This window comes from Oncorhynchus nerka, linkage group LG11 (assembly GCF_034236695.1).
Source record: "Oncorhynchus nerka isolate Pitt River linkage group LG11, Oner_Uvic_2.0, whole genome shotgun sequence".
Classification (NCBI taxonomy): Eukaryota; Metazoa; Chordata; class Actinopteri; order Salmoniformes; family Salmonidae; genus Oncorhynchus; species Oncorhynchus nerka.
Genome location: NC_088406.1, coordinates 15,680,557 through 15,688,771, shown reverse-complemented (window position 1 = coordinate 15,688,771; position 8,215 = coordinate 15,680,557).

Here is an 8,215-nt window from a genome sequence, read left to right as displayed (position 1 = left end):
CACTGTTAGTCTACACTGTCATACATCTACAACTCTTAGTCTACACTGTCAGTCTACAACGTTAGTCTACACTGTTAGTCTACACCTGTTAGTCTACACTGTTAGTCTACACTGTTAGTCTACACTGTTAGTCTACAACTGTTAGTCTACACTGTTAGTCTACAACTGTTAGTCTACAATGTTAGTCTACACTGTCAGTCTACACTGTTAGTCTACACTTTTAGTCTACACTGTCAGTCTACACTGTTAGTCTACAACTGTTAGTCTACAATGTTAGTCTACACTGTTAGTCTACACCTGTTAGTCTACACTGTTAGTCTACAACTGTTAGTCTACACTGTTAGTCTACACTGTTAGTCTACACTCTTAGTCTACACCTGTTAGTCTACACTGTTAGTCTACAACTGTTAGTCTACACTGTTAGTCTACAACTGTTAGTCTACAATGTTAGTCTACACTGTCAGTCTACACTGTCAGTCTACACTGTTAGTCTACACTGTCAGTCTACACTGTTAGTCTACACTGTCAGTCTACACTGTTAGTCTACACTGTTAGTCTACACTGTTAGTCTACACTGTCAGTCTACACTGTTAGTCTACACTGTCAGTCTACACTGTCAGTCTACACTGTTAGTCTACACTGTCAGTCTACACTGTTAGTCTACACCTGTTAGTCTACACTGTCAGTCTACACTGACAGTCTACACTGTTAGTCTACACTGTCAGTCTACACTGTTAGTCTACACCTGTTAGTCTACACTGTCAGTCTACACTGTTAGTCTACGACTGTTAGTCTACAATGTTAGTCTACACTGTCAGTCTACACTGTTAGTCTACACCTGTTAGTCTACACTGTCAGTCTACACTGTTAGTCTACACTGTCAGTCTACACTGTTAGTCTACATTGTTAGTCTACACTGTTAGTCTACACTGTTAGTCTACACTGTCAGTCTACACTGTTAGTCTACACTGTTAGTCTACACTGTTACTCTACAACTGCTAGTCTACACGGTCAGTCTACACTGTTAGTCTACACTGTCAGTCTACACTGTCAGTCTACACTGTCGGTCTACACTGTCAGTCTACACTGTCAGTCTACACTGTTAGTCTACACTGTTAGTCTACACTGTCAGTCTACACTGTCAGTCTACAGGGTCTACACTGTTAGTCTACAACTGTTAGTCTAACTGTTCGTCTACACTGTCAGTCTACACTGTCAGTCTACAACTGTTAGTCTACACTGTTTTACACTGTTAGACACTGGGTTACACCTGTTAGTCTACACTGTTTTACACTGTCAGTCTACACTGTCGGTCTACAACTCTTAGTCTACACTGTCAGTCTACACCGTTAGTCTACACTGTAGTCTACACCTGTTAGTCTACACTGTTAGTCTACACTGTTAGTCTACACTGTTTTAACTGTTAGTCTACAATGTTAGTCTACACTGTCAGTCTACACTGTTAGTCTACACTTTTAGTCTACACTGTCAGTCTACACTGTTAGTAACTGTTAGTCTACAATGTTAGTCTACACTTTAGTCTACACCTGTTAGTCTACACTGTTAGTCTACACTGTTAGTCTACAACTGTTAGTCTACACTGTTAGACAACACTCTTAGTCTACACCTGTTAGTCTACACTGTTAGTCTACAACTGTTAGTCTACACTGTTAGTTACAACTGTTAGTCTACAATGTTAGTCTACACTGTTTTACACTGTCAGTCTACACTGTTAGTCTACACTGTCAGTCTACACTGTTAGTCTACACTGTCAGTCTACACTGTTAGTCTACACTGTTAGTCTACACTGTTAGTCTACACTGTCAGTCTACAGGTTGTTTTTAACACTGTCAGTCTACACTGTCAGTCTACACTGTTAGTCTACACTGTCAGTCTACACTGTTAGTCTACACCTGTTTCTACACTGTGAAAGTCTACACTGTTAGTCTACACTGTCAGTCTACACTGTTAGTCTACACCTGTTAGTCTACACTGTCAGTCTACACTGTTAGTCTACAACTGTTAGTCTACAATGTTAGTTTTGTCAGTCTACACTGTTAGTCTACACCTGTTAGTCTACACTGTCAGTCTACACTGTTAGTCTACTGTCAGTCTACACTGTTAGTCTACATTGTTAGTCTACACTGTTAGTCTACAACTGTTAGTTACTGGTTACTGTTAGTACACTGTTAACTGTTAGAAGGTCAGTCTACAACTGTTAGTCTACACTGTTAGTCTACACTGTTACTCTACAACTGTTAGTCTACACGGTCAGTCTACACTGTTAGTCTACACTGTCAGTCTACACTGTCAGTCTACACTGTCGGTCTACACTGTCAGTCTACACTGTCGGTCTACACCTGTTAGTCTACACTGTCAGTCTACACTGTTAGTCTACACTGTTAGTCTACATTGTTAGTCTACACTGTTAGTCTACAACGGTTAGTCTACACTGTTAGTCTACATTGTTCGTCTACACTGTTAGTCTACACTGTTAGTCTACACCTGTTAGTCTACACTGTCAGTCTACACTGTTAGTCTACAACTGTTAGTCTACAATGTTAGTCTACACTGTCAGTCTACACTGTTAGTCTACACCTGTTAGTCTACACTGTCAGTCTACACTGTTAGTCTACACTGTCAGTCTACACTGTTAGTCTACATTGTTAGTCTACACTGTTAGTCTACATTGTTCGTCTACACTGTTAGTCTACACCTGTTATTCTACCCTATTGTTTACGAAGCATGTGACAAATACAATTTAATTTAATTTGAAGCAAACCCACTCTCTTACAAACACACCTAAAGCACACAGTGAAACCTCACTCTTTGTGTTGGGGGAAATTGCTATTTTAATGAATCAATGAAACTAAAGTGAAAGGTCAAGGTTGAGATAAGTAATTAGAATGGGAAGCCTTTTCAGAACTGACTGAAGGGAAGATATGAGAAACACACTGATATTCTTGCCACTCCGTGTGTGTGTGTGTGTGTGTGTGTGTGTGTGTGTGTGTGTGAAAGTGTGTGTGTATGAAAGTGTGTGAAAGTGTGTGAGTGTGTCTTTGTCTGCATGATGGTGTCCAACCAGCTCTCACAGTCTCATATCAGAATTAAGCGTTCATCCCATGTTTCTCAAATGTTAAATTTGAAGTTGTTCCAACATCTGAAATCTTAAGGTTAGGTTTGAACTCTGAATGGTTAAGGTTAGGTTTTAACTCTGAAGGGTTAAGGTTAGGTTTTAACTCTGAAGGGTTAAGGTTAGGTTTTAACTCTGAAATCTTAAGGTTAGGTTTTAACTCTGAAAGGTTAATGTAGGGTTAAAACAAAAATATCAAAACCAACTTTCTATTGCTGGATTCGAACATACAACCTTTAGAATCAAAGGCAGATGCTTACACTCATCTGCCATCCCCCTCCATAGCAAGAGCAAAACCTACTAACTTCACTCACTGGTGCCTCTAGTAGCCAGTTTCCACATCATCTCCCGACGTCCTCAGACCTGGATGGACGTCGAATACGGACTTGTATCATGGGTGACCTGGCCTTTTTTTCTGTGTGTGTGTGTGTGTGTGTGTGTGTGTGTTTACTGTGATAAGCTGAGCGGAACATTAGCTCTCATCTGAAGCAGTGTTTGGTGCCAACTCTCTAAGACACTCATTCTACCTGCTCCTGAGAACCAAGGAGAATTATCATGGCTGTACGGTGGATGTCAAACCAAGAACATTAGTTATTATTTTCCTTTGGTTACCGGCAACAGAATGCAAATATAATTAGCCCAGTGTAATTATTGGGAGAGCAGCGGGAACTCAATTTGTTATTTTCTGACGGTGGAGAGTTTTATCAGAGCAGTACTCAAAAACACTGTCATGCTTTTCTGTCCAAGGTGGCAAAATCATCATCACTAACATACTCTTTCACCATCCATTTTCTATTTCCTGTGTATTATGGAAAACATTTCTGTGTGTGTCTGTGTATTTTAGTGAACATGTTTATGTATCTCTGTAAACAGGAATGTGTCACCGTCAATGGCTAAGCTTCTCTGTGTGTGTATATGTGTGTCTGTGTGTGTATGTGTGTGTATGTGTGTGTATTTTAGTGAACATGTTTATGTATCTCTGTAAACAGGAATGTGTCACTGTCCATGGCTAAGCTTCTCTGTGTGTGTATATGTGTGTGTAGCAAAGCTAGTAAATTGTCCCATGCTGGGACAGATAAGCAGTAGCGGGGCTGTGCTCTGCGTGAGCTAGTGTTCCAGGGTCAGGGGTCAGGGGTGAGGAGTGTGAGCATACACACACAATGGGGGGGGGGGGGGGGGGGGTGAGACGTGAGCTTCCAGAGCTAAGCACAGACTACGGGGGTACCGTAATGACACTGATGTCATTAGAAGTGGCCTTTCTTTGCCCCTAAAAACAGTGTCTCAGGCTGATGCTGTCACTGAGGGCTCCTAGTGGGTGATAGATCCTCTCTAACTATCTCCTCCTGTCACACATTACAGCTATGTTCTTTAATACTGGACCCACACAGACACTACACTGGGTGTGCAGGCTTTTTCTCTGGCCCAGTACTAAAACACCGTAAATGAATCAAGGCCTTGATAATTACTTATATTGTATTTTATTCTAATCTAGTCTATTTATTTGCAATGCTCTTCCATGGGTTCTGTTGACACTTCCACAGAGTCAATGTTCTTCCATGGGTTCTGTTGACACTTCCACAGAGTCAATGTTCTTCCATGGGTTCTGTTGGTATTTCCACAGAGTCAATATTCTTCCATGGGTTCTGTTGAGTCAATGTTCTTCCATGGGTTCTGTTGACACTTCCACAGAGTCAATGTTCTTCCATGGGTTCTGTTGACACTTCCACAGAGTCAATGTTCTTCCATGGGTTCTGTTGACACTTCCACAGAGTCAATGTTCTTCCATGGGTTCTGTTGACACTTCCACAGAGTCAATGTTTGTGGCAGTGCAGTCCTTGCATCATCAGCGAGTATGTTTACATTCACAGTAATAATTTGATACTAAACAGATTATGGCAGTAGGCAGATTATGCAATAGTCATGTAGACACCTTACACTGATTATTTTAATAAACATTTAAGTAAGCATACATTGATTAAAACACCTGGTTATCTAAACAATCTTTCAAATGATTAGGACATGTAAACACCTTAAAACCTCTTCAGTCGACCCTCTACTTTTTTGAACATTTTGTTAAAAATCGCGCAGCATTTCAGCGCCCTGCTACTCATGCCAGGAATAGCCTACGTTCTTGGTTAGAATGTGTGTATAGAAACCCTGAGTTTGGAAAACTGGTTAAATGTATAGGTCTTACATAACGTAGTTTTCGGAAACAGGAAAACTTTAGATCACAGAAAATGGAAATAAATATCCTTGCCACTTCCAGCAATTGTTAACAGTGAGTCATTAGATAAGGTAGCATTCAATGCATTTATATAGTATCTTGGAATTTAATCATCTTTGATTCTTGGTTGAACCGAAAGAGGGACACCTCCGGTCTCCTGATCATTCCGGAAGAGCTCTCTCCTGTAAATTTTTTCCAAGACGACAGCTAATGATATATACATCGCCTACGGATGATTTTTTCGCTTTTCCGAAAATGTTTAACTGCCTGTAGCTACCTGAAGCAAAGTAGCATTGAAAGGAAACAAACTAACTATTGAAGTGTTTTGTGAAAAGTTTATGTCTATTTTGAATTTTAAAAAATGACGTTACGTTGTGAAATGGGTTTTAATGTTTATCACAATATAACACATAAGAGCTGGTAAAAGATAATACAAAGAAAAAAACATGAATATTTTTGGGTATTTATTTTGTACCATCTTTGAAATGCAAGAGAAAGGCCATCGTGTATTTTATTCCAGCCCAAGCAATTATTTTGATTTTGGCCACTGCTGGCTGTTGCAGCGTATGTGCATGCTATCAGATAATAGCTTCCATGCTGTCGCCACATTTTAAAAATCTGACTTGTTGCCTGGATTCACAACGATAGCTTTAATTGACTAAAACCCTGCATGTGTATTTTAATGAACTTTTGAGTTTTAACTAATACTATTAGCATTTAAAGTAACATTTGCATTTCCAGGCATCTAGATATTGGCAGAAAGCGTCCCAGGTAGAGCTAAAGGTTAACTGCACTGTTCCAGCAGTGTATGTGATCTGAGCATGTTCCAGCACCACAATAGCCATGATATTTGTGAAGTGAGTGAGTTTGGAACACTGAATGTAAGGTCTTGAAAAATTATTCACATATAAACTTTAGATGCCCAAACTCAGAATCAAATATGCTTACAAAAATCATATTACTGTGTAGAATGTTTATATAGATTGGAGATGTTCTGAGGTTATCAGAGTGACATCAGGTCTCCTGATCTCAGATGTGTCCATGTAAACAGGAAAAAGTTGGTGATCTGCCCCTTTTTTTCAATTTTCTCCGAAAATGACTCAAATCTAACTGCCTGTAGCTCAGGCCCTGGAAGCAAGGATGTGCATATTGTTGATACCATTTGAAAGGAAACACTTTGACGTTTGTGGAAATGGGAAATTAATGTAGGAGAATATAACACATTAGAGCTGGTAAAAGATAATACAAAGAAAAAAACATGAATATTTTTGTATTTATTTTGTACCATCTTTGAAATGAGGAAGACACCTGCTTCCAGAAGTACTTCCTATGATGTCACCCTAGATGGCAGCACCTGTTCAAGTTTTGGACTGATCCAATGAACCATTGCATTTCGGTTCAACATTTTATATCAAGACTGCCCAAATATCCCTAATTGGTTAACTCCTATGATGTCCCCCACTGAGGGGTTGAGCTAACACTAATGATTACCATGAGGTTGTAAGTAACAAGAACATTTCCCAGGACATAGACATATCTGATATTGGCAGAAAGCTTAAATTATTGTTAATCTAACTGCACTGTCCAATTTACAGTATCTATTACAGTGAAATAATACCATGATATTATTTGAGGAGAGTGCACAGTTATGAACTTGAAAAATTATTAATCAAACTATTATATTAATCTGTCTATCCACAATAATCACATTATTGTGTGTATGTAAAAGTACCCATTGATATTGAATCTGGCTTATTTCAGTGGAAAAGCATCCAACCAAAGAGAGGAAAAGAAATACCCGCTTCCAGAAGTACTCTCCTATGATGTCACCCTCTGAGGGGACTACACCTGCTTCCAGAAGTACTCCTCTATGATGTCACCCTCTGAGGGGAAGACACCTGCTTCCAGAAGTACTCTCCTATGATGTCACCCTCTGAGGGGACTACACCTGCTTCCAGAAGTACTCTCCTATGATGTCACCCTCTGAGGGGACTACACCTGCTTCCAGAAGTACTCTCCTATGATGTCACCCTCTGAGGGGAAGACACCTGCTTCCAGAAGTACTCTCCTATGATGTCACCCTCTGAGGGGAAGACACCTGCTTCCAGAAGTATTCTCCTATGATGTCACCCTCTGAGGGGACTACACCTGCTTCCAGAAGTACTCTCCTATGATGTCACCCTCTGAGGGGACTACACCTGCTTCCAGAAGTACTCTCCTATGATGTCACCCTCTGAGGGGAAGACACCTGATTTCAGAAGTATTCTGCTATGATGTCACCCTCTGAGGGGACTACACCTGCTTCCAGAAGTACTCTCCTATGATGTCACCCTTTGAGGGGACTACACCTGCTTCCAGAAGTACTCTCCTATGATGTCACCCTCTGAGGGGAAGACACCTGATTTCAGAAGTATTCTGCTATGATGTCACCCTCTGAGGGGAAGAAAACCTGCTTCAGAAGTATTCTCCAAGGATGTCACCCTCTGAGGGGAAGACACCTGATTTCAGAAGTATTCTGCTATGATGTCACCCTCTGAGGGGAAGAAACCTGCTTCAGAAGTATTCTCCAAGGATGTCACCCTCTGAGGAGAAGAATGGAAAATTAGTATATTGAAGACTGAGGGGAATGGAGGGCGGAGTGAGAGAGCAAGAAAGAAAAAGTTGTGTTGTGCTATCTGCACGTAAATGTGTACGTGTGTGTGTGTGTGTGTGTGTTTGTGTGTGTGTGTGTGTGTGTGTGTGTGTGTATGTGACCTAACACTCTGGTATGACTAGCTGACTGCTGATTTCGTTGTTGTTTTTAATTTTTAATTTTTTAATTTCACCTTTATTTTTTTATATATTTTTTTAACTCTGTT